Source organism: Triturus cristatus, chromosome 5_1, assembly GCF_964204655.1.
Source record: "Triturus cristatus chromosome 5_1, aTriCri1.1, whole genome shotgun sequence".
Lineage (NCBI taxonomy): Eukaryota > Metazoa > Chordata > Amphibia > Caudata > Salamandridae > Triturus > Triturus cristatus.
Genome location: NC_140587.1, coordinates 154,321,345 through 154,346,480, shown reverse-complemented (window position 1 = coordinate 154,346,480; position 25,136 = coordinate 154,321,345). Strand labels below are relative to the sequence as shown.

At 48.2% G+C, this 25,136-nt stretch overlaps 1 long non-coding RNA gene across 1 annotated transcript in view; it reads left to right on the top strand.

Annotated features, from left to right (window-relative positions):
• LOC146830454 (uncharacterized) overlaps positions 1-21,207 on the top strand; it is a 161,442-nt gene extending 140,235 nt beyond the window's left edge. Inside the window, exon 4 of the long non-coding RNA XR_014961158.1 lies at positions 20,977-21,207. This is a non-coding gene — a long non-coding RNA (uncharacterized LOC146830454). The remainder of the gene's footprint in view (positions 1-20,976) is intronic.
• Positions 21,208-25,136: the final 3,929 nt, after the last annotated feature.

Here is a 25,136-nt window from a genome sequence, read left to right as displayed (position 1 = left end):
ATGTAAATCAAAATCAGGATACATGCTTAAATCCAACAGTGTAGAAAGGAATGCATTAGCCACAAACGTGTAGGTACACTGAGGTCTGTTAGAAATTGGGTTTCTGTTTGGCTAAAGTACTCACCCAAGCCAGGCAGAACCCACCACTCTAGTCCGGGTACGCTAGATACACCACTGAGATAACCTGTACTTATCCTCTGCTAGCTTGGCGCAGAGCGGGAGGCTTTTGAAAAGAAGCAATGTGTAAAGTATGTGGGCAACACACACATAGACACAAAGTAACACAGTGGGTACACCATAAAAAGACTCTACACATCTTGGAACCCCTCTTGTAGTGCCCATACTTGAAGCACTCATAGCACCGAATGGTTTTGGCTGCTGACCTTGTTCATGGAAAGTTTCCTTCTGGCGGCCAGTTTGCGGCTGGGAACCAGACCCATTCCCTTGTAAGTTATTTTGGGGGCCTTCAGAGAACTCAATCTTTTTATCTCCCCCTCTTCCTTCTTCTGGTGGGAACTCTGACCAGCATTTTTTGGGGGTCCCCCATGCACACAGATACCTTTTTGGACACTCTGGTGCTGACCCAGAGGTCTGCCCCCTCCGCAAGCTTCCTGGAGTCAGTCAGCTTGCTATCAACCAGATGTTGGCGCAGCTCTGAAAAACAAGTATCGGGAATATGCTCCTTCATGAACAAATTATACCCTCATAATCATTTACTTTGCTGCCCTTCACCCAGCTCTTCAGTGCCTTACCAGCAAAATCCATGAAATCAACCCATGTCTGTTCGGAAAGTTTGTGACTTGCCCTGGATCATTTTCTGTACTTTTCAGGGGTCAGCCCTAACTTGTTGACTAAAATGGTCTGCAAGGCAGTGTAGTTAGTCTGGTCCCTCGCCACTGGTGTAAGGAGGGTATCCCCCACTGTGGCTATGTACCCCCATATACTATCCCCTCCGCCCCCGAACTCTTCTGAGACCCTGGGCACTTTTAAAACCACTTCATAGGCTGCCAACCATTTGAGTATCACCCCGCACCCCACACAATAACTGGGTACCATATGTTTTGGGATATGACATCTGCAGTCATGTGCAGGCACTGCAGGTATGCTGCCACCATTACTGTTGCTAGACCCCACTTGTAGGACTCTTATGTTCAGCTCTCTGAGACCTAGCTAATGGGACATCTTCTTTTCCTCCATGGCTAGTCTCTTCTTTTATAGGGCCTGCTTTTTCTGAGCCAGAGCAAGATTCTGCTGTTGGTCCAAATTAGCAAGATCTAGTCTGTTTCTTTTCTTCCCTGCTGTCCACCAGCTCCAATGGGGACAGGTTTCTGGAGGAGAGGCTGCTCTTTGCTGAGGGAACCACTTTTGCTTCCTACAGATCGTTGGCCTCCTCCCCAAGAAGTGGTAAATCCACATTGGAATCTAAACTCAGGATATCCTCCTCTTCTGCTCCTCCTCCTCATGGGTGTCAAATCCTGCAACCTGGCTCTCCGCCCAGGCTCCAAATGCTTTCGGGAACTAAACCTTCCTGGTAAGTCCCTTAATAGAAATCTGAAATCCCTTACAGAACTCCTTTAGCTGGGGCCCATTGTAGGGCTCTAACGTACCCAGCTCAAAATCAGTTGCTGAAGGCGCAGGTACTACTTCTCCAGTGTAGGAGAGTAGGGTCTGCTATCCTATGGTCACCCCAAATTTTTGCTTTTTGCTTCACTGGTTTTTGACATATTGAGGCTCTGGGCCTGCCAATCAGACCCCCAGCCTGCTGTTCTCTCTACTAAATTAAAACTATGCACCCTAGGTGCATAACCAATTGGAAGTGGATCACCCTGTCAGCCCCTGTACCAGTGTACACTAGGTACCCAGGGCATTGGTGTACCCAAGGCCTGCCAGGGGCTGAAGCATGTATTATGCCACCCCAGGCTTGGCCTAACAATTTGACACAACTGGCTGATCAGTCAGCTGGGGTAAGTTGGTGTAATCACCACTTACTTAGGTGTAGTATACCTATACCTAACCTTAAATGGGACACATGGTAACCTATAAGTCACTCCTATGGCAGGCCTTAACAATCCTGAAGGCAGAGTGCTTGGTTCCATGTGAGATGGTGCTCTGGCATGAGCTGAGCCTGTCTGCAGTGGTCGGAACAACTTCCTTCTACTGTTTCCAGATATCGTCATACCATATACTCTTAAGTGCATTATGAACCTCGCGGTTAAATGCTATCTTTGGTTTGGCTTTATCAAAACATGTCGAGTAAGGTGTCATACGAATTGGAATACTAACCCCTCGCCAATTCTGGCGACGGGGTTAGCATTCCACCCTTCTAGAGGGACACGACATGTACAGTACCTGACACCCGGGTAAAATCAGACATAGCCTCAGCTCCACAAAATGGATGCTGCCACCACAGACACAAGTCTGCCCTCCTGCTGCTGGGAGTCCTTCCAGCTTGGGAGGTGTGGACAAAGGGTTTCCTGCCAGGGGAGGTGCGTGCACCACCCCAGACAGGATTTTGTGTATTGGTCAGGTAGGGCTTGAAAGAAACCAGACATGCCTGTGGCTCACAAGGAGCCTCGGTGCATATGCCAGTTCAAACCGGTCCTGGGGCACACCAGTCCCGGGCCTGGGGCGAGCTGGACAAAGGATTGGGGGTGTAACCACCCCCCTTCCTGGTCCCACCCCTAGGGAGGGACCTAGCAGGTAGTCCGGCCCCTAGAATCCGCTTAAAGGTAGGAGCTGTGTCCTAAGACTTCAGACATCCTGGAATCAACTTAACACTAAGAAGAAGACGGGAACTTCGACGCTCTGCTGCACAGAGGACTGAAGCCAATCTCCCCTGTGGTCAGGGAGTGACCACCTTGCTAACGCAAGCACCATCCAGCGAATCAACGTCTGCTTTGCCGCCGCCTCCCGCCAGAGCCCGAGCCCAGAGACTGACAAGACCTGGACCTCCAGACCTCTCACCGCCCGATCCACAGTCCCTGAAAAGAGGAGACCCGTGGAGGCACCGAGACACGTGGAGCCAGCCATCTTGAAACGACCACGACAAGCTGACAAGTACAACAACCGAGGCTCCCTCCAAGTTGTGCTTTGGGATCTGAGAAGCCCAACACCCGAGCAGCATCTGCACCAAAGGTGAGCCCTCCAGCATCTCCACGATCTGCGTGGGGCCCTTCTGCATTTTGCCACTCGACGCGCCTAACCGGTTGCTGGCCCGCTGGCTAGTAGCCATCTTGGCGACGAACTTTACGAAATACACCGCTGGTCTGGTTGCTCCAGACTGGCCCTTGCTCCCCTCCAAAGGAGCAGTCCTTCTGACCTTGCTGGTCAGAACCATCAGCTTATTTCACCTCCTACAACAATTGCTTTTGCCAAGGCTTGTTTGCTTCGATCAAGTCGCCGACACCGCCGACAGCGAGAGCCTGCGTGGGACAGCTTGTGAACCGACTCCTGGACGTCGTCGACCTCCAGGGACCACGTGGCTGCAGAGACAAGCTACACCTTTCTTCCTGTTTGCACCCGACATTGCCTGGTACCCACCTGGTGCCATGCCGGTCACTGGCTAGTGACTGTGAACACTGTCCCCTCTGCTTACAGGTCTTCAACATCTCCGATCCACTCTTGGATCCACTGCATCTCTCCCGGACCGACCGCCTGCAGCATCTTTGTCTTCAAGCTCCACGGAACAGATAGAAGAAACCCGACGCACTTCGAGGCCTATGCACCCGCTTCCTGTGGGTGAGGTAAAGCTGGCACACCTGTGCCCAAGTGTAGTAATACATCTCTAGTGCCTGTGTTCCAAATCTTGAGTTCCTAGTCCATCCGGAAGATCCTCTTTGCAGTAACTTTGTACTTTTTACGCACCCATTGAAACCTATGGGAGCACGCGTGTGACTATTTGCTCTGCACACGCCACCCGTGGACCTCCTGGTCACTAACTGAAGTTAGCTCCTTGTAGGCCCAGCGATTCTAGAGGCCCTAGGCCTTTTCCCTTTTCTGTTCGTGGTACTTATACCACTATTTTAGTATATGGTTTGAGCGGCCACCAGGGCCTATCCATATAAAGTGCAACTTCTGTGTATTCTACTGTAATCTTGTTTGACGATTTGTGCTCCTGTGCTCATAAAGAGACTAGGGGTTACTTTGAGAAATAAATACATATATATTTTGAATATATATCTGTGTGGTGTCCTTTCATTGGTATAAAAGGGGGTTACATTTGGTAAAACAGCTGGCTTAACACGCTTCACGAGTTTAGCCTCAAAGACTGCTTAGCCTACGCTACCACTAGGGCAGCTAGTCCGAAAAGGTTGACTTACAACCACACCATAAGGGTTGCTTGGCATGGTACAAGGTGATCACTTTAACTAGTCAGCATCATATACCAGGCCAACTTCTCACATTGGTGAGCAGCGGTTGGATTTGAGCTTGCTGTGTTTTACCATTGTAATCTCTTGGTTACCAATTGAAAGATCACATAGGTACCTGTAGGTACATATAAAACAAGATTAGATATACATAAGGTCTACTGAACTTAGTTGTTGTAGAGCAAAGGGAGTAGCACACCCTGACTACAACTACTAGATAGGTTTAGTAGGTAAACCCAAGTGTAGGTAGATTGCAACACATCCACCCACACTTAAGAGCAAAGGCCGGGGCAGAGGGGTCCACTGTACCCATCTCTGTTGAGAGTGACCCCCCGAGGGCACCATCCAGCTTTGCTACCCTTAACCAGAATGAGCTCAGGCATTTGGCAACTCTTAGAGGCCTTAAACAGCCCAAGAACCCTACCTCTGCTGAGCTCAAAGAACTCTTACAAAATGATGAGAATCAGAGAGAACTCAGGAAAGCTTCCCAGTTAGCCCCCTTAGGGTCAGGAACAGGAGGCCCCCCTTCTGAAGATGCTACAGAGGTACCCAGTTCCAATAGCCATCCCTTAGATGAGAATCATACTACAGGGGAGGAAAGTGGTGAGGATACAGAAAGTAGTGATGATGAAGGGAGAACTAGCCCAGTGCCAAGTGTTATACTTGGCCCAGCTAAACTAAGGCTATTGGGGATTGACAGTGGGTTTACCCCATTGGATCTCCCCAGTGGACTTAACACAGGGCTTGGGAGGCAGAGGAATCGCTCAGGTGACTCCAATGCTTCTCATGGCTCTAGAGGCTCTCAAGGTCACTCCAGGAAAAGGATGACCACCCCTCAGAGGAGGGAACATGAGGCCAGAATGCAGGAAGCCCAGCTGAGGATCAGGAAGCAGGAGCTAGAGGTAGCCCTGATGGAAGTAAAACTGAACAAGGCTAGGCAACCTAGAGAGAGTGGGTCTATACCCACTGGTGGCAGCATTGTCCCTAAGGACAAAGATAGGGTCTTTGATAATAGGAACCTGTCTAAGGTTGTGCCCCCCTACAAAAGTGGGGATGACATCCACAAATGGATAACTGCTCTTGAGAGAGCCTGCAAAGTACAGCAGGTTCCTGAAGACCAGTGGGCAGCAATCCTCTGGCTCTCCTTTGAAGGAAGAGGCAGAGACAGACTCCTCACTGTTAGAGAAGAGGATGTCAGAAATTACAGAGTCCTGAAGAGTGTTCTGGTAGATGGGTTAGGCTTAACCACTGAACAGTACAGGTTAATGTTCAGAGACACCCAAAAGACACAGACTCAGGACTGGTCTGAATATGTTGAATGTGCCACTAAGGCTTTGGAGGGTTGGTTGCTGGGAAGTAAGGTATCTGATTTTACAGGATTGTATAATTTGATGATGAGAGAACAGATTTTAAATAACTGTCAAAACCAGCAACTGCATCAACACTTGGTTGACTCTGATCTGACCTCTCCCCAAGAATTGGGAAAGAAGGCAGACAAATGGGTCAGAACCAGGGTTAAGCAAAAGAACCAGAACCAGGGCCAAGGGGGTGATCAGAAGAAAACAGACCAAAAGGGTGGAGATCAGAAACCTAAAGACCAGAAGTCTTCAACAGGGCCCCAAACTACTGCTAAAGAGGGTGGGTCCCAACAACAGTCCAAAAAGAAGAAAGAAGGTCAAAAGTAACCCTGGTGCAATCATTGCAAAAATACAACTCACTGGACTAGTGATTGCAAAAAGGGTGGAGCCCCCAACACTGTTGCCCCTAAGGCACCTGCTCCCAGTACTACTGTTAGCAGTGTTGGTCCCCAGACAAAGGGTGTAGTGGGAATCACTATGGGAACTGAAGGAGATTCTGACTTAGACAGAACCCTGACACAGGCAGTCTTGATCTGTGATGGGGACATTGATTTGTCCCTGACTGTGAGCCCCAGTAACCTGGGCAAGTACAGACAGACTCCTTTAATTAATGACAAAGTGGCTCAAGCCTACAGGGACACATGTGCCAGTGTCACTATGGTGACACCAGGCTTTGTGGACCCTGGACAGTACATACCAGGTGAGAACTACCTGGTGACCAATGCCAGCAATGCCACTACTTCACATAGTGTGGCAGTTGTTAACTTCTCATGGGGAGGGGTAACTGGCCTCAAAAGGGTTGTGGTTAGTGCAGACCTCCCAGTAGAATGTTTGTTGGGCAATGACCTAGAGAGTTCTCTATGGTCAGAAGTGGAGTACAGGACTCATGCAGAGATGTTAGGTATATCATCACATGTCCTTGCTGTGACCAGGTCACAGGCCAAAAAGTGCCTCACTGAACCTCCGGTCTTGGATCCTGGAACAATGGACCAAGCACCTACCAAGAAGAAGAACAGGAGGGTCAAGGCTGTGCCTTCCCCCCTGCCTCAGAGTGATGATCAGCCTTCCCAGGAAGCTGATCTAGAGGACCCTGAAGGAACTGTCCCTGAAGAGCTTGAACCTGATCAGGTTGAGTTTCTGGGGACAGGGGGACCTTCAAGGGCTGACTTGAGGCAGGCTCAGTTATCCTGTCCCTCTCTTGAACCCCTCAGACAGCTGGCTGCTGCTGAGGCTGCTGGGAATGCTCAAGGTACCCATAAAGTGTATTGGGATGAAGGGCTCCTTTATTCAGAGGCTAGAGACCCCAAGCCTGGTGCTACCAGGAGGTTGGTTATACCTCTGCAATTTAGGGGCTTCCTCCTTACCTTGGCCCATGATATTCCTTTAGCAGGACACTTAGGCCAGAATAAGACTTGGGACAGGCTTGTCCCTCACTTTCACTGGCCTCATATGAATGAAGATACAAAGGAGTTTTGTCGCTCCTGTGTGACCTGCCAAGCCAGTGGCAAATCAGGTGGCACAACAAAGGCCCCTCTAATACCACTACCTGTGGTGGGGGTCCCCTTTGAAAGAGTGGGAATAGATATAGTGTGTCCCATGGATCCTCCCACTGCATCTGGGCACAGATTTATACTGGTGGTAGTGGATCATGCCACCAGGTATCCAGAGGCAATTCCCCTTAGGACCACTACAGCTCCTGTTGTGGCCAGGGCCCTGCTGGGAGTGTTCTCCAGAGTGGGGTTTCCTAAGGAGGTAGTATCTGACAGAGGTACAAACTTTATGTCAGGATACTTGACAGCTATGTGGAAGGAATGTGGTGTCAACTACAAGTTCACCACCCCTTATCACCCACAATGCAATGGGCTTGTTGAGAGATTCAACAAGACCCTAAAGGGTATGATCAAAGGATTACCTGAAAAGCTCAGGCGAAGATGGGACATCCTTCTACCCTGCCTTCTGTTTGCTTACAGAGAGGTCCCACAAAAAGGAGTTGGCTACAGCCCCTTTGAATTGTTGTTTGGGCACCCTGTAAGAGGCCCACTGTGTTTGGTGAAGGAAGGATGGGAGTTACCTCTCGAAAAAGCCTAATCTAGACATAGTGGACTATGTACTTGGTCTCCTCTCCAGGATGGCTGAGTATATGGAGAAGGCATCCAAAAACCTTGAGGCAAGCCAGGCCTTACAGAAAGCTTGGCATGACCAAAAGGCTGTCTTGGTTGAGTTTCAGCCAGGACAGAAGGTATGGGTGTTGGAGCCAGTGGCCCCAGCAGCACTCCAAGACAAATGGTCTGGACCCCATACAATCCTGGAAAAGAAGGGAGAGGTCACCTACTTGGTCGACCTAGGAACTCCCAGGAGTCCCCACAGGGTACTCCATGTTAACAGGCTTAAAGCATATGTTGACAGGGCAGACATGGGCTTGCTCATGGCTACAGATGAGGGACAGGAGGAAGAGAGTGACCCTCTCCCAGACCTGTTGTCTCAGAACCCTGAAGATGGCTCAGTTGAAGGAGTGACCCTTGGAGGCAACCTCACTGCCCATCAGCAGACTGAATGTAGACAGGTTCTACAATCATTTTCACATATGTTTTCCTTGATACCTAGTCAAACTGACTGGTGTACCCATGTGGTGGACACTGGTGACAGTCTGCCTGTAAAGAACAAGCTTTACAGACAACCTGACCACGTCAGGGACTGTATAAAGGCTGAGGTACATAAAATGCTGGAATTAGGTGTCATTGAACCCTCAGAGAGCCCCTGGGCTAGCCCAGTGGTTCTGGTCCCCAAACCTCACACCAAAGATGGCAAGAGAGAGATGAGGTTCTGTGTGGACTACAGGGGTCTCAATGCTGTCACCAGGACAGATGCACACCCTATTCCAAGGGCAGATGAGCTCATAGACAAACTAGCTTCTGCAAAGTTTTTGAGCACATTTGACTTAACAGCTGGCTATTGGCAAATCAGATTAGCTGAGGAGTCTAAGGCCAAAACAGCATTCTCAACCCCAGGTGGGCACTACCAGTTTGTGGTGATGCCCTTTGGTCTGAAGAATGCACCTGCCACCTTCCAAAGGCTGGTGAACCAAGTCCTTACTGGGTTGGATGACTTTTGCGCAGCATATCTTGATGACATTGCTGTCTTTAGCTCCACCTGGGAGGATCACCTGATCCACCTGAAGAAGGCTCTTGAGGCTCTGCAAAGGGCAGGCCTCACTATCAAGGCTACTAAGTGCCAGATAGGGCAGAGTAAGGTTGTATATTTGGGCCACCTTGTAGGTGGAGGCCAAGTTCAACCACTGGAGAGTAAGATACAATCCATCAAGGACTGGTCCCCTCCAACCACCCAGACTCAAGTTCGAGCTTTCTTGGGCTTGACTGGGTACTACAGGAAGTTTGTTAAGAACTATGGGTCCATTGTGACTCCTCTTAATGATCTGACATCCAAGAAGATGCCCAAAAAGGTTCAGTGGACAGTAAGCTGTCAAAAGGCATTTGATGACCTGAAGGAGGCCATGTGCTCTGCACCTATCCTGAAAAGTCCTGACTACTCCAAAGAGTTTATTGTCCAAACAGATGCTTCTGAGTTGGGTGTGGGAGCTGTGCTGTCACAACTTAATGTAGATGGTCAAGACCAACCCATTGCTTTTATTAGCAGAAGGTTGACCCCCAGAGAGAAGAATTGGTCAGCTATTGAGAGGGAGGCCTTTGCTGTGGTGTGGGCCCTGAAGAAGCTGAGGCCATACTTGTTTGGCACTCACTTCAAGATTCAGACCGACCATAAGCCCCTCTTGTGGCTAAATCAGATGAAGGGTGAAAACCCCAAACTGCTTAGGTGGTCCATTTCCCTACAGGGGATGGACTTTACAGTGGAGCACCGGCCAGGTACTGACCATGGGAATGCAGATGGTCTCTCCAGGTACTTCCACTTAGGACATGAAGACGAGACTGGTCAAGGCTAGTTTAATGTCCCAGCGTTTGGGGGGGGGGGGGGTTGTGTAGGAGAGTAGGGTCTGCTATCCTATGGTCACCCCAAATTTTTGCTTTTTGCTTCACTGGTTTTTGACATATTGAGGCTGTGGGCCTGCCAATCAGACCCCCAGCCTGCTGTTCTCTCTACTAAATTAAAACTATGCACCCTAGGTGCATAACCAATTGGAAGTGGATCACCCTGTCAGCCCCTGTACCAGTGTACACTAGGTACCCAGGGCATTGGTGTACCCAAGGCCTGCCAGGGGCTGAAGCATGTATTATGCCACCCCAGGCTTGGCCTAACAATTTGACACAACTGGCTGATCAGTCAGCTGGGGTAAGTTAGTGTAATCACCACTTACTTAGGTGTAGTATACCTATACCTAACCTTAAATGGGACACATGGTAACCTATAAGTCACTCCTATGGCAGGCCTTAACAATCCTGAAGGCAGAGTGCTTGGTTCCATGTGAGATGGTGCTCTGGCATGAGCTGAGCCTGTCTGCAGTGGTCGGAACAACTTCCTTCTACTGTTTCCCGATATCGTCATACCATATACTCTTAAGTGCATTATGAACCTCGCGGTTAAATGCTATCTTTGGTTTGGCTTTATCAAAACATGTCGAGTAAGGTGTCATACGAATTGGAATACTAACCCCTCGCCAATTCTGGCGACGGGGTTAGCATTCCACCCTTCTAGAGGGACACGACATGTACAGTACCTGACACCCGGGTAAAATCAGACATAGCCTCAGCTCCACAAAATGGATGCTGCCACCACAGACACAAGTCTGCCCTCCTGCTGCTGGGAGTCCTTCCAGCTTGGGAGGTGTGGACAAAGGGTTTCCTGCCAGGGGAGGTGCGTGCACCACCCCAGACAGGATTTTGTGTATTGGTCAGGTAGGGCTTGAAAGAAACCAGACATGCCTGTGGCTCACAAGGAGCCTCGGTGCATATGCCAGTTCAAACCGGTCCTGGGGCACACCAGTCCCGGGCTTGGGGCGAGCTGGACAAAGGATTGGGGGTGTAACCACCCCCCTTCCTGGTCCCACCCCTAGGGAGGGACCTAGCAGGTAGTCCAGCCCCTAGAATCCGCTTAAAGGTAGGAGCTGTGTCCTAAGACTTCAGACATCCTGGAATCAACTTAACACTAAGAAGAAGACGGGAACTTCGACGCTCTGCTGCACAGAGGACTGAAGCCAATCTCCCCTGTGGTCAGGGAGTGACCACCTTGCTAACGCAAGCACCATCCAGCGAATCAACGTCTGCTTTGCCGCCGCCTCCCGCCGGAGCCCGAGCCCAGAGACTGACAAGACCTGGACCTCCAGACCTCTCACCGCCCGATCCACAGTCCCTGAAAAGAGGAGACCCGTGGAGGCACCGAGACACGTGGAGCCAGCCATCTTGAAACGACCACGACAAGCTGACAAGTACAACAACCGAGGCTCCCTCCAAGTTGTGCTTTGGGATCTGAGAAGCCCAACACCCGAGCAGCATCTGCACCAAAGGTGAGCCCTCCAGCATCTCCACGATCTGCGTGGGGCCCTTCTGCATTTTGCCACTCGACGCGCCTAACCGGTTGCTGGCCCGCTGGCTAGTAGCCATCTTGGCGACGAACTTTACGAAATACACCGCTGGTCTGGTTGCTCCAGACTGGCCCTTGCTTCCCTCCAAAGGAGCAGTCCTTCTGACCTTGCTGGTCAGAACCATCAGCTTATTTCACCTCCTACAACAATTGCTTTTGCCAAGGCTTGTTTGCTTCGATCAAGTCGCCGACACCGCCGACAGCGAGAGCCTGCGTGGGACAGCTCGTGAACCGACTCCTGGACGTCGTCGACCTCCAGGGACCACGTGGCTGCAGAGACAAGCTACACCTTTCTTCCTGTTTGCACCCGACATTGCCTGGTACCCACCTGGTGCCACGCCGGTCACTGGCTAGTGACTGTGAACACTGTCCCCTCTGCTTACAGGTCTTCAACATCTCCGATCCACTCTTGGATCCACTGCATCTCTCCCGGACCGACCGCCTGCAGCATCTTTGTCTTCAAGCTCCACGGAACAGATAGAAGAAACCCGACGCACTTCGAGGCCTATGCACCCGCTTCCTGTGGGTGAGGTAAAGCTGGCACACCTGTGCCCAAGTGTAGTAATACATCTCTAGTGCCTGTGTTCCAAATCTTGAGTTCCTAGTCCATCCGGAAGATCCTCTTTGCAGTAACTTTGTACTTTTTACGCACCCATTGAAACCTATGGGAGCACGCGTGTGACTATTTGCTCTGCACACGCCACCCGTGGACCTCCTGGTCACTAACTGAAGTTAGCTCCTTGTAGGCCCAGCGATTCTAGAGGCCCTAGGCCTTTTCCCTTTTCTGTTTGTGGTACTTATACCACTATTTTAGTATATGGTTTGAGCGGCCACCAGGGCCTATCCATATAAAGTGCAACTTCTGTGTATTCTACTGTAATCTTGTTTGACGATTTGTGCTCCTGTGCTCATAAAGAGACTAGGGGTTACTTTGAGAAATAAATACATATATATTTTGAATATATATCTGTGTGGTGTCCTTTCATTGGTATAAAAGGGGGTTACATTTGGTAAAACAGCTGGCTTAACACGCTTCACGAGTTTAGCCTCAAAGACTGCTTAGCCTACGCTACCACTAGGGCAGCTAGTCCGAAAAGGTTGACTTACAACCACACCATAAGGGTTGCTTGGCATGGTACAAGGTGATCACTTTAACTAGTGAGCATCATATACCAGGCCAACTTCTCACATCCAGTTAGTGACATGGTTTAGCAGAAAACAATTACAAAGGCTAAACAGGAAAAATTGAAACTAACAACAATCAAAATGGTCTCGGTACAGAGTTGTATGGGACAAAGAGTTACTGTATGATATTGCACAAACAAAAGTCCTATCCTCCCCACTGATCCCTAGTGTTAGAAATGGGGTTTCTGGTTAGTTAAGGTACGCACCTAAGCCAGGCAGAACCCACCACTCGAGTCAGAGTACGCTAGATACAAAGCTGAGATAACCTGTGCTCACCCTCTGGTAGTGTGGCGCAGAACAGGCAGGCTTATCAAGAGTCAATGCGTAAAGTGGGTATGAAACACACACACATCCAAACAACCACCCACCCTTGGGGTTGGCAAATGAACTTCCCACTGTCTTAGCAGAAAGAGCAGAACTCCGAAAAGGTATTTAAGCTGCAAGATTCCGGTTGGTTAAGTAAAGAAAGAGGCACTGCTCAATAGTTACTGAAATATGAATTGCGAGTCTTCCTCTGGTCCCGCAAGACTGTGTGTGTACATATAGCCACCTGTGAGAGTGTAGGCAGTTATGGGGACCTCGCAGTTCCTTTGTCTGGTGAGGCCGAGCGGCCTACGTTGGCAACCTTAGGGACTGAGCTCCCAGTTCAGCATTCTCCTCCCCAAGGTTGGGCTGATGGTGGAAAGGCGACTCAGTGATTCTAGCGTTGCAGGCGGGTACTGTCCTTGTCCTGACAATGCGTTGACACTGGAATGCAGAGATCAGCAGAGCCGCTCCATTGTTTGGTATGACACCGCTGCAGCTTACAAAAGAGGCATAGGTTCTTCGCTGAACTGGAGCACAGAGTTCTTTCCAACACAGGTTCTCTGCTGGTGGAGAGCAGAGCACTGGTGTCCCCAGCATGTGAAATTTAGCTCGTGCTAGGCACCGGGCAAGTTCTTTGTAGAATGGGCTCTCGCAGCAGCGCAGTGAGAATCAACTGAAGTCTTTGGCCCTGAGACTTCGGGAAACAGAGGGAAAGCCAACAAGCCCTTGGAGAACACTTAAGATCCCAAATGGAAAGGTAGCAGGCAGCAGGCCAGCACAGCAAGGCAGGTAGCAAAGGGGCAGTTCATCCGGCAGCTCAACATCAGAGATGTTAGCATATTGGCAGTCCCTCCTGGTAGCTTAGCAGACCTTCTGGCAATGTGCAGATGAACAGCCAGCGATGTCTGGTTACAGGTCAAAAAGTGTCGGATTTTAGGGGGGTCAGAGACCCAGTACTTATACCCAGAAGTGCCTTTGATGTAGAGGGTGACTTCAAAGGAGCTCTCTGAAATGCACAAGGATCCCTTACAACCCATGGCTGTCTGCCAGGCTATCGGTGGGGGTAATCAGTATTTTGTTTGTGGGCTAGACTCTACCTATTCAAGTGAAGGGCGAGCCCCTTCCAGCCCAGAAAGACCCATCAGAATGCAGATGCAGTCAAGTGACCTGTATTGTGGCTGTCTAGAGGGAATGCACAAATGTATCTGTACCCAGCTCAAATTAGACGTGCATTGGAGACCGGCTGTCAGGCACACAGAGCAGTAAATGCAGAGAAATGTCCGCTTTCTAAAAGTAAACACAAGGAGATGATGGACGGAGCGCTGAAACTTTTCAGACACTCACCCCCAGTCACAGATCTGGGTTGAATCCATCATCATTCTTTAGCTCACTTCACCACCTCATTTCAGACCCAGCTATATGCAAATCAGCCTTGACCCTGTGCCTCATGGGAACAGTCCAGCCCGAACTGCCAAACCAGGTCTTCCCTGAACTGGAGACAAGCATCCTGGGACCGGTTTCAGGGTAAAACCCCTCATCTGCCAGGTTAGCTTGAATCCTCTGACAAAGTGTGCAAGGGACCCACGTCTGGGCATACCCTGCCGACTTAGGGCGAACAAAGCAAACACAAGGAGATGATGGACGGAGCGCTGAAACTTTTCAGACACTCACCCCCAGTCACAGATCTGGCTTGAATCCATCATCATTCTTTAGCTCACTTCGCCACCTCAGTTCAGACCCTGCAAATCAGTCTTGAACCTGTGCCTCAAGGGAACAGTCCAGCCCGAACTGCCAAGCCAGGTCTTCCCTGAACCGAAAACAAGCATCCTGGGACCGGTTTCTGGGTAACACCCTTCATCAGCCAAGCTAGTTTGAATCCAGTGGCAAAGTGAACAAGGGACCCATGTTTGGGCATACCCTGCCAACTTAGGAGATGATGGACGCTTTCTAAAAGTGACATTTCTAAAATAGTGATAATAAATCATAAGTAGTATTTATCAGTACCATTCCAAACCTATGAAACCTGAAAAAGCTACTCTTCTCTGATTAGGAAATACAACTTAATAAGATATAAGTGAATTTCCAGTGCTAACCTATGGTAGGGGTAGGCCTCATAGTAGCGAAAAACGAAATAGGCTGGTTGTCACTACCAGGACATGTAAAGAATAAATGTACATGTCCCACCTTTTACTTACATATCACCCTGCCCTTAAGGATACTTAGACCTACCTTACAGGTGATGTATATGTAATAAAAGGGGAGTTTTAGGCTTGGCAGGTAGATTTACATGCCAAGTCGGAGTGGCAGTACACTGCACACACAGGCACTGCAGTGGCAGGACTGAGACCGATTTGACAGGCTACTTCTGTGGGTGGCACAATCAGTATTGCAGCCCACTAGTAGCATCTAACTTACAGGTCCTGTGTACAGGTTGTATCATTTTCTAGAACCTTACAAGTAAATTAAATATACCAATCGGGTATACATCAATCAAAAGCGTGTTTATGGAAGAAGCATATGCACTTTAGCACTGGTTGCAGTGGTAAAGTGCTCAGAGTCCTAAGGCCAACAAAAAGAGAATCAGCAAAACAGGAGGTAAAAGTCAAGGATGCAAGGTCTAACAAGGTCTTTCAGTGGTGCATCTTATATCATTCAAAACAGTACCAGCCCGCAACAAAATGTACAGAATTCAACAGACATATAAACAGTCATAGGATCTACAAACGTGAGCATCATGACACACAGAATTAGCCAATAGGGAAAACAGCATCCCGGGGAACAGCCCATAATTAAACCAGTAAAGATAAGAAAACACTTGTCCGGAGGACTAGTCCCAGCGTAAATGCAGTATGGAACAATAGGTTGCGTTGTATTGAGCGCCTATGGAGGGAACCAGTACTAGGGCCAAGTCAATAAAATGGCAAATATTTATTAGGTTTTTGGTCCTCTTCAATAAGACAGGTCACAGGATCCAACGGGATACGTTTGGTGCAGATAATTCTTTGTCAGGACTCGGAGGCGAGGATTAGGCTTGTCTCTCTCCACTTTTAATATAATCAATTTACTCCAGCAGCCATTTTTACTTTGCGAGATCATTGAATGAAAAACTACATCTCCCATGAACACTAGGGAGTGACCAACACATTTCAACCAATGATCGTATAGTCCCTCATATAACCTCTCACGTAGGCCTTCTAGATTCCTCTTTCTTCACTGCTCCAGCAGCAATCAGTTAAGTGCTCTATTATCTTCTCTTTAATTGCTAACGTGAGCGCTGCGAGATTTCACACTCCGCGGCCGCTCCTATTATTGTTTTTTCATGTGTACTAATTGGTCTGTAATTATACGCACTGTGGGAGCCTTTGCTCCTACGCGGATGATCATGTGAGGCTCGTACGTGGTGCGATCTTCTGACCGGCACGGGGTCCGTGTTACTCTTTACGCACGCAGCCCGTCCCTCCCCCCCGGCGGCCGGAACACATCGGCTTTGTATTTGAGGCTGAAGCAGTGTTCCTGTGGTAATTGACATCGCTAGTGGGTCTGAGAGGAGCGCGCACGTCTGGAAATTGAAAAGTGATACAAGTGAGCTGCAATTGACTAAATAGCTTCTGTCATTGCACTAGTGTAGTGTTTCCTGTGAAAACGAGCCAGTGCCTGAAGGGAATAACACCTTGTGGGGTAAGGCATAATTTCCCAGTGTAAAAAAAAAAAGGGACACCCAGACACTTTACTCCACGGAAAAATAAGGGGGCAGTCCCTACAATAATTGTAAAACTTACACAACATTTGTCTTTAAGACTCTAAATCCCTCAGTTAAGTGGGACTTTTTACCTTAATAAATATTACCCTCATGGAATATGAGGAAGCTGGGGATTATATGGACAAGGAATAGGTTACTTACCTTCCTATTGATGACCAGTTTTGCAAGGTCGTGGATGCATCCATCCTGGGAGCAGTGACGCAGGTGGTGGCCCCTCTGGAGAAGAGATTGGCGGCACTCCTTGCAGTGTCAGCAGCCCCCCAAAACTAGGGAAGATCCTCATGGACCCCGGCCCCCCTACCTCCTGGACAGGCTGCTAACCCACCTTGTGTACCCCCCATAGTGTGGAGAAGCACAAACGCACAGACGACCCTCGGGTTGGTTTAGATGCCTTTACATGCATTAAAAAGGCCTTTCTAGATGCCCAACCCATCCTAGACACCAGGCCCCTCAGGGGCGACCCCACCTTCACCGCCACAGACGGATGTAGGGGACGGGGATGACTCTCCCAACAATTCAGACGGGGAGGGGGATTGTTCTAGTCCACGGCGCCCGATGCCTAGTTCCCTGGGAGGGTCAGACCTCCCTGCAGACACTGACCTAACCGCCCACGAAGATTTATTGAATCCTGATGACCTACTGCACCCTAGGTCAGCAGAAAGGTGTCCGGCTCCCAGGGTGGCGGCCTACATGGCCAGTCGGCTTAGGAAGCCTTTAGATAAAATGGTAAGGGGCTGCCTCAAAGGAGAAAGTCCCCCGTCCTGCCCTTCGAGAGACGGTGACCACAACACCAGAGATAGATCCCATAATGGCCACCTTTCTCACGAAATTTGTACACGACCCCAAAAAAGGGATTGATCACTCCTGGCGCTCATGCCAGGATAAACTCCTGGTTGTCGCTGGACCCCTGGCTAAAATAATGGATATGGCGGAAGACGCCAAAGCCTCTGGCTCCCTCATATCCCCAGAGGTACTGTCCAACTGGGCCCAACGGGCTGTAATATTTCTGGGAAACGCAAACTGCGAGATTTCCACACAGAGGCGTAGGTTACTCCTTATTAAGATTGACCCCAACTCGGGGTGCTCTCCAGATCGGAGGCAGTGACAATAGCTCAAGTGAATTTGTTCGGGGATCCTTTTATAAAGGAACTGGGCAAATTCGTCAATACTTTCAATTCCTTGGACAAGGCGCTAATCCTCAATTAAAAGAATCTTCACACACCCTGTTTTTGCATCAGCCGGATGAGGTAGGAGGCTCTCGTCCGGCCACCCATTCCAAACAGCCTCCAGAGGTGGCGATTCCAGACGTGGCCAATGGCATGATCCTGGAAAGTTTGGGAACTTCTATCAAACAAAATCCTACCCCCGTCGTCAGGGAGGCAGAGGTGGCCAAAGAGGCAAATTCAATAATACACAAGGTGAGAATTCAGGATTCTATGGGGATTTTGATCGGGGGCGGTTGGCCAATTTTCAATCGAACTGGAGGAAGTTATCCTCCGATGTATGGGTGATACAGACAGTGGGGGTTTCCACATCGAGTTTTATGGGAACCCGTCCCAGCCTCGCCCATCCAACCCGTTGGTTTTTTCTCCCGAACAGAGTGTGCTGGTGAGCCAGGAAGTGGACGACCTTTTGCAAAAAGGGGCAATAGCTTGTTCGGTAATTCACCCGTGCAGTTTTGTCAGCAACATTTTCCTAGTGGAAAAGAGACGGGGGCAGCACACGGTTATCAACCTCAAGGAATTCAACTCTTGGCTACTCTATCATCATTTCAAAATGGAGGGTATACTCCTCCTGCGAGACCTGCTCCAAATTTCCGATTGGATGGTCCGCTTAGATCTGAAGGATGCCTATTTGGCGGTACTCATTTTTTCCCCGCTCAGACAATTCCTACAATTTTACTGGGAGTCCTAGATTTTCAAATTCACTGCCCTTCCGTTCGACCTCTCCTCAGCTCCTTGGTGCTTCACCAAGCTGATGAAGCCGATTGTCGAATATCTAGGGGCTCAGGGGATGAGACTTATTGTCTATCTCGATGATATCTTTCTTATGAACCAATGCCCGATCGGACTTTTCAAACATTTGCAGACAGCAATAGACTTGCTGGAATCTTTAGGCTTCGTAATAAACAAAGGCAAATCAGCTCTGGTCCCATTGCAGTTGATGGAGTTTCTGGGCTTCGTGGTGAACGCAACCGAAGCAACTCTTAGTCTACCAACAAGGAAGCTATCCAAAATTTGACACGAATTGTGGAGGACAATGTCCAAGTTCCACCTGGCAATTGGCGAGGATAGTAGGACTTCTGTTGTCCTCTATCCAGGTGTTTTTACCAGGTCCTCTACATTACAGGACAATGTAACATCTGAAAACCAAGCATCTTCGGAAGGGTCTGTCCTACTCACAGATGATTTCCTTCTCACCCGAGGTGAAAGAAGAGATGGGTTGGTGGTTAAAGGACATGGAAGCCTAGAATGGCAGTGTGATTTTCTGCTCTCAACCTGACCTCATAATTGAGTCAGACCCGAGCGGTTCCGGATGGGGCACGCGGTGTGGGGATTTCTCCACAGGCGGTAAATGGTCCTCCGTCAAACGTTCTCTGCATATCAACTGCTTGGAGTTAATGGTGGGATCTTTCGCGATTCGCTGTTGGACCAAACCGAAAGTGAAATGTTCTGTACTCTTCAAAATGGGCAATGTGGCAGCAGTACGCTATGTCAATCACCTGGGGGGGGCAAGGTCAAAGATACTGTCAGATCTAGCCCGAACCCTTTAGGAGTATTGTCTGGCCAATCAAATATCCTTATCAGCAGAGCATCTTCCGGGGAGCTCCAATCAGGTGGCTGATTGGCACTCTCGCCACTGGAGAGATGCCAGCCTGTGGAAGTTGAATCCAAAGATCTTTCGACAAATTCAGAACAGGTGGGGTCCTTTCTCCATGGATCTAATTGCGTCCCAGCTGGACTTCCAACTCACAAGATATTGCAGTTGGAGACCAGCTCCACAAGCGTCAGCCTTGGATGCCATCCTAAAAGATAGGAGCAAGGAACAACTGTATGTATTTCCCCCCTTCGCTATGATAACCAGATTGACGGCACAAGTGCCCAGGCAGAAGTAGTGGTGATAACACTAATTTGGAAATCTCAAGTCTGGTTTCCAGTGATGATGGAACTTTCTTGGGATTTTCTAATCCCTCTACCCCAATTTCCGGATCTCCTGCGGCATCCAAAAGACAATCCTCACTCGCTGGTCCTAGCCGGATCTCTTTGTCTTATGGCTTGGAGGGTTACAGGCGACGTTGGCAAGTCCCAGGCCTTTCAACAGAAGCTTCTTCCCTGCTTGTCAAAGCCTGGGCAGATAATACAAATAGATGATATATTTCCTGCTGGTCGCGATGGTTATGTTGGTGTAATCAAAACCAAGCTGATCCCTTGGGGGCAGATGTCCATGTGGTAAACTTCCTAGCGAGTCTGGCTTCCCAGGGTTTTGCTTACCGATCGATCAATACTTACAGATCAGCGATTTCGGCAGGTCATTTGCATGTGGATGTCCATCCAGTCAGGGAACACCCATTGGTCAGGAAACTGCTAAGAGGAATTAGACTTTCAGTTTCTCCTGAACCCAGGTACACATCCTAATGGGATGTTAACAAGGTCCTGTCCTTATTTCAATCTTGGCCTCAGAATAAATATCTGATCAGGAAACAACTGCTGGCAAAATTGGCAATGCTTCTATGTCTATTATCCTGTCGCAGAGTTTTGGATGTCCGTGCCCTGGATGTAACAGGTAGAGTGTTTACCCCGGATGGAGTTTTGTTCCATATTTAACGCAGAACAAAATCTAATTCTACATCTGTTTCTTATCCAGCTTTACATGCAAATCCTAAATTATGTGTGGTTCGCGCTATTAAGGCTTATGAGGTAATGACTGAAGAACTCCGCCCTCATGGGGAGAAACAATTGCTAATTGCATTCACCAAACCGCACAAAGCAGTTTCGTCGCCTACAATTGCCAGATGAGTCAGGTGGATCATGCAGGATGCAGGGATTGATATTTCCCGTTTTGGAGCCCACTGGTCTAATGACTCCACCTTCAAGACCTTTTATTTTAGACCGGTTCCCTCTCTGGCAAGCATGGTAGTGGATAAGCTTTGAACTAGCCTAATCCTTGCCTCTGGGTCCTGACACAGAACAAACAATTTTGTAGCTGATGTAACGGAAAGTTTCAATTCTATTAAGGACACGGAGGCGAGGATTAGCCCACCCTAGGAATTCTTGAGACAAAAAATTCGCCCTTTCACTCTATATGAGACTTGTTGATGTTTTATGGATTAATTTATGAAGTGGAAATCTATTTCAATTTATGTTTGTGGTTATAAATTTGAATCTTGTTGCATTGTGATTTTGAAATTTCATTAACGTAGCAAGTAATGGGTATCTTTTTGTTACAGGGGCAGATTCTAATAAACAGGAACAATAAACATGGCGATTGTCGACCGTCGCAGGAACAAAGTAATCTAGAAGGTCTACGCGAGATGTTATATGATGGACTATACTGTCATTGGTTGAAATGTGTTGATGTCACACCCTAGTGTTCATGGGAGATGTTGTTTTTCTATCAGTGATCTCACAAAGTTAAAACGGCTGCTGGAGTAAATTGATTATATTAAAAGTGAAGAGAGAACAGCTTAATCCTTACCTCTGTATCCTTAATAGAATTGAAACTTTCCATTACGTCAGCTAGGAAATTTATCATTATTTGCATATATTTAAACTGTGGATTTCTTGTGACTCTGGGTACCCCAAGGCGACGGCCCATTCTGCCCAGCTCCCATCAACCCACCAAGGGATCATGTGATAAATAGAAAACCAGGGTTATTTAGGTATGTACTAAGGTTACCGCATGTCTGCAGGTCCCCCAGTAAATAGTGTTGTTATGGTGCTCGTTCTGCCAGGTTCCACCACTTCGGCTCGCCTTGTATGTTTGATCCGTCATCTCAGGGCCTCATGGGCCATAAATGGACCAATTGCAAAGCATTTGGTCTCACATGGGAATTTAAAGGGACGCAGCATCCCACCTTCATAGAGCTCACCCACATTGGTGATCCCAGCCTCCAACCAGTGTATTTTGTCTAATAGCTCCTAGAGACCAGGTAGGCACCTAAGAGGTATCTCCTGGTCATTGGGAGGTGCTCCTCACAGTCTAGAGGTGCAAACCATTCTAATTGGACTCATCTGTCCCATATCAGGTTGTAACAGTAGACCCTCAATATCCCTACTACCAGCACCGAAGGATATTTCTATGGACTCTGGGCTTCTCATATATGCCATCCATTGCATTGGCCATATCAGTTGCGCTGTGCAGTGATCTGCCGTCAGATGCGGAGCTCCCATACTGCCCCCATAAGTGCTCTATTTAGCTTGGCTATGGAAAGTTGCGTCCTTAGTGACGCACAGATCAAGGCACCCAGCAAACTAATCAAGTCCCTGAAAAATGGTTTATGCAATATCGCTGGGTTGGCATCAAAGTGCTATAAGAGACGTGGTAGTGTAAACATTTTCATAATAGCAACCCTTCCCATTGGAGAGAGAGGTTGTCTTGACCAGAACGTGATGGAGGGCCTTATCCTTGCAACAATCCTCCTAAAGTTGCCTGCTGTCAAGCGTTCATCGTGTGACATATGTGCACTGTAGGTTATTTTAAAGTACTGGGTTCCCATTTGAGAGGTGACCTCACAGGAGCGCAGTCTAATTCAGTGTGCCCTGAGAAAATAGGAAATAGACAGGAATATTTCCTGGTTACCCTCAACCATCCATCTAGAATTCCTATCATCCCCAGTGGGATGTGTTGCCATTTTCTCAAATAGAACAGGGTGTCATCCATTTATAAGGAGACCATATAGAGCCCCATCTTCAGATCCACTCCTGTGTGTGTTCCCGAAGCAACCATGCAAGGGGATCTACCACCAGAGCAAAATAACAGTGGTGATAGCAGGCACCCCTGTCTCTTGCCCCTTTGGATATCTCATGGCTGTGAAATAACCTGGTCTGTGCACAACTAGAGCTACTGCGATCAAGTACAACAATCTTATTAACTTAAGAATATTGGATCCCAAACCCAATTTACACAGTACAGCAAACGGGTGTGACCATCCTCTTGTGTAAAATGCCCTCTCTATATCAAGAGAGGCTACTGCAGCTCTAGTGTGTGCATGTGACGCTCCATCAAGCACAAGAAATATCCTACACCAGGTCAGTTGTGACTACAACCAGATATATACCCACATTGATCTGGGTGACCAAGTCACATAGGGTTTTAATTTGTTTGCGATGAGTTTCCCAATAATCATATATTCCAAATTCAGTAAGGAGAATGGTCTACAGGATCGAACATCCAACAAATCTTTACCATCTTTCGGCAGCACCACAATCATGGCTTTGCTAGTAGATTTGAGAATGAGTCCAGATCATAATGCTGCCTTGTAATACAACAAGCATTTTAGGGGCTAGTTCATCTTTGTATTATCCATGGAATTAGGTTGCAAGGCCGCCTTGATTGGGTGTTTTACCTGAACACAATTGGTCAATCGTCACACTTATCTCTTGCAGTGTCAAAGGGCCGTCTGTTGTTGCCTTCTGGTCCATCGACAATTTCGGCATCTGAACGCACCTCAGATTGCGTTCCATTTGCGCTGCACTGCAACATCCGGTAGAAGAGTACAGCTTCCAGTAGTAGGCAACAAAGGCTGTGTTAATACCCAGTTGCATATGCAATATCTTCCCATCAGGTGATTTAATGGCGTATATGGGTTCACGATAAGTTTTGGCTTGTAGTGGCCAGGCCAGAAGGCGACCAGCTCTTTCACCCTCACCATGCTGTCTGGCAACATACTCCTCATAATTTACCACCTTGAGTCTCTCCAACAACTTTGTGTATTCCTTGTCAGCCTCCAATTTTGGTCTGAGTGCCCCCATGACATTCACTTCCTAATCCTCCTGTTGCAGGGATTCTGCTTATGCACAGAACTATGCGCAGGAAACCAGGACCTCAGAGAATAGTGGTGTACCAGAAACTCCCCTCAGAACCAAGAACCCCTATCCGACTAGCTTAGTGTCCCATTCGTTATCCGAGATTTAGCTTGGCGATCCCAATGTATAGACAACCCAGAACAAGCGACTTAGATACTCTCAGGAGTGGAAATACCCGTTTATATATATATATCAGTCCACAACAGAATAACAAAGACACGGTAAAGTTTAAAGAGTTTATTTTATAAACCTCGCGTCCTAAGATGCAGTACTTTGGCTAACACAAGCAGACAAATGGTTAAGATCAGAACCATCAGCATTGTTACAATACCATAGAAAATGAAAGGAGCAATCATAATAATAATGACAGTGGAAAGCGACCACCCTCCTTTCTCTAGCAACTAATAGGTTATTATTAGACTAATAGAAGGTCTCTTAGGCTTGCATGGGGGACCCCATACCTTATAGATCAGCTTAGTGGAATCACATCACAGGATCAGCTAGGCTCTCTCCTGCAACAGCTCTTCGTTTAGAATGTAAGTGAAAACATGCTGCTCTGCAATATTAAAGGACTCGTCTTTCAGGTATTGGCAGCTGTATGTATGTTATGGCTAAGAAGTGGTACGATCAACCTGAACACAACAACCTGCACCGTCTAGTGACCCAGACTCGTTCTTACACAGTGTACAGACCAAGGTCACTGCTCACTGTTAAGGATGTTAAACAACAGACGGTTCTCATGTGAAGCAAAGTCGAGTCAGCAGTTCTCGAATGAATAACATGTAACAACAGTGTTGCGTGCAAAAGCAGCAAAAGCGGCAAGCTGGCTTTCTAACAGCCGACGAGGTTATGCTAACTTAGCGTTGTACATAGGGAGTGGTTAACCCATACTACACCCCCCCCTTGATCGGACTACTAACCACTAGGGGCGTACTTATCAAGAACGCAGAGTTCAGTTAGAAAGAACGGAACCAAGGGCATGAACTATAAGTCCATATAAGGTAAGTGTAAAGTTCGAAAGGAAAAAAAAAATGTCAAAATGGAAAAATGATGTCGTCAGGGAAAAAAACATGAAAAAATGGGAAAAAATGACATCGATGAATGCACCATGAGCTGACCAAGACAGAGTCAATCCATCAAGGTATAGGCACAATAAGTTGCAACAGTCTCCAAGAGGAAATCATTGGAGCGTTCCGCAAAATTATCCGCCATACAATTCAGCAAGGGAAAGGAACACACGTGTTCACTCACAATTGGAGCTTCCAGCACCACACGAGGACAACAGGAAGGTTCCTCAACATAACTTCGTTCCAGTAAGTCAATCGCAGCCTCTTCAATGGCCCAATTTCCAAGGACTCCCTGTGCCGCACCCAAGGCCATAAACCCGACACCAGAACATTCAAACTCATGAGCCACTAAGGGGCCCATTAGTTGATCAAAATCCGGGACAGGTGACACCGAGTTTGACAGGCATAAATCCAGAGCCCACTGGAATGGACAATCCAGGCAGTGAAAGACTGGTTGCACACAAGTAAAGAATGGAAACCGGAAGGACAATCCATATGCGACGCTTAAGGTCGCC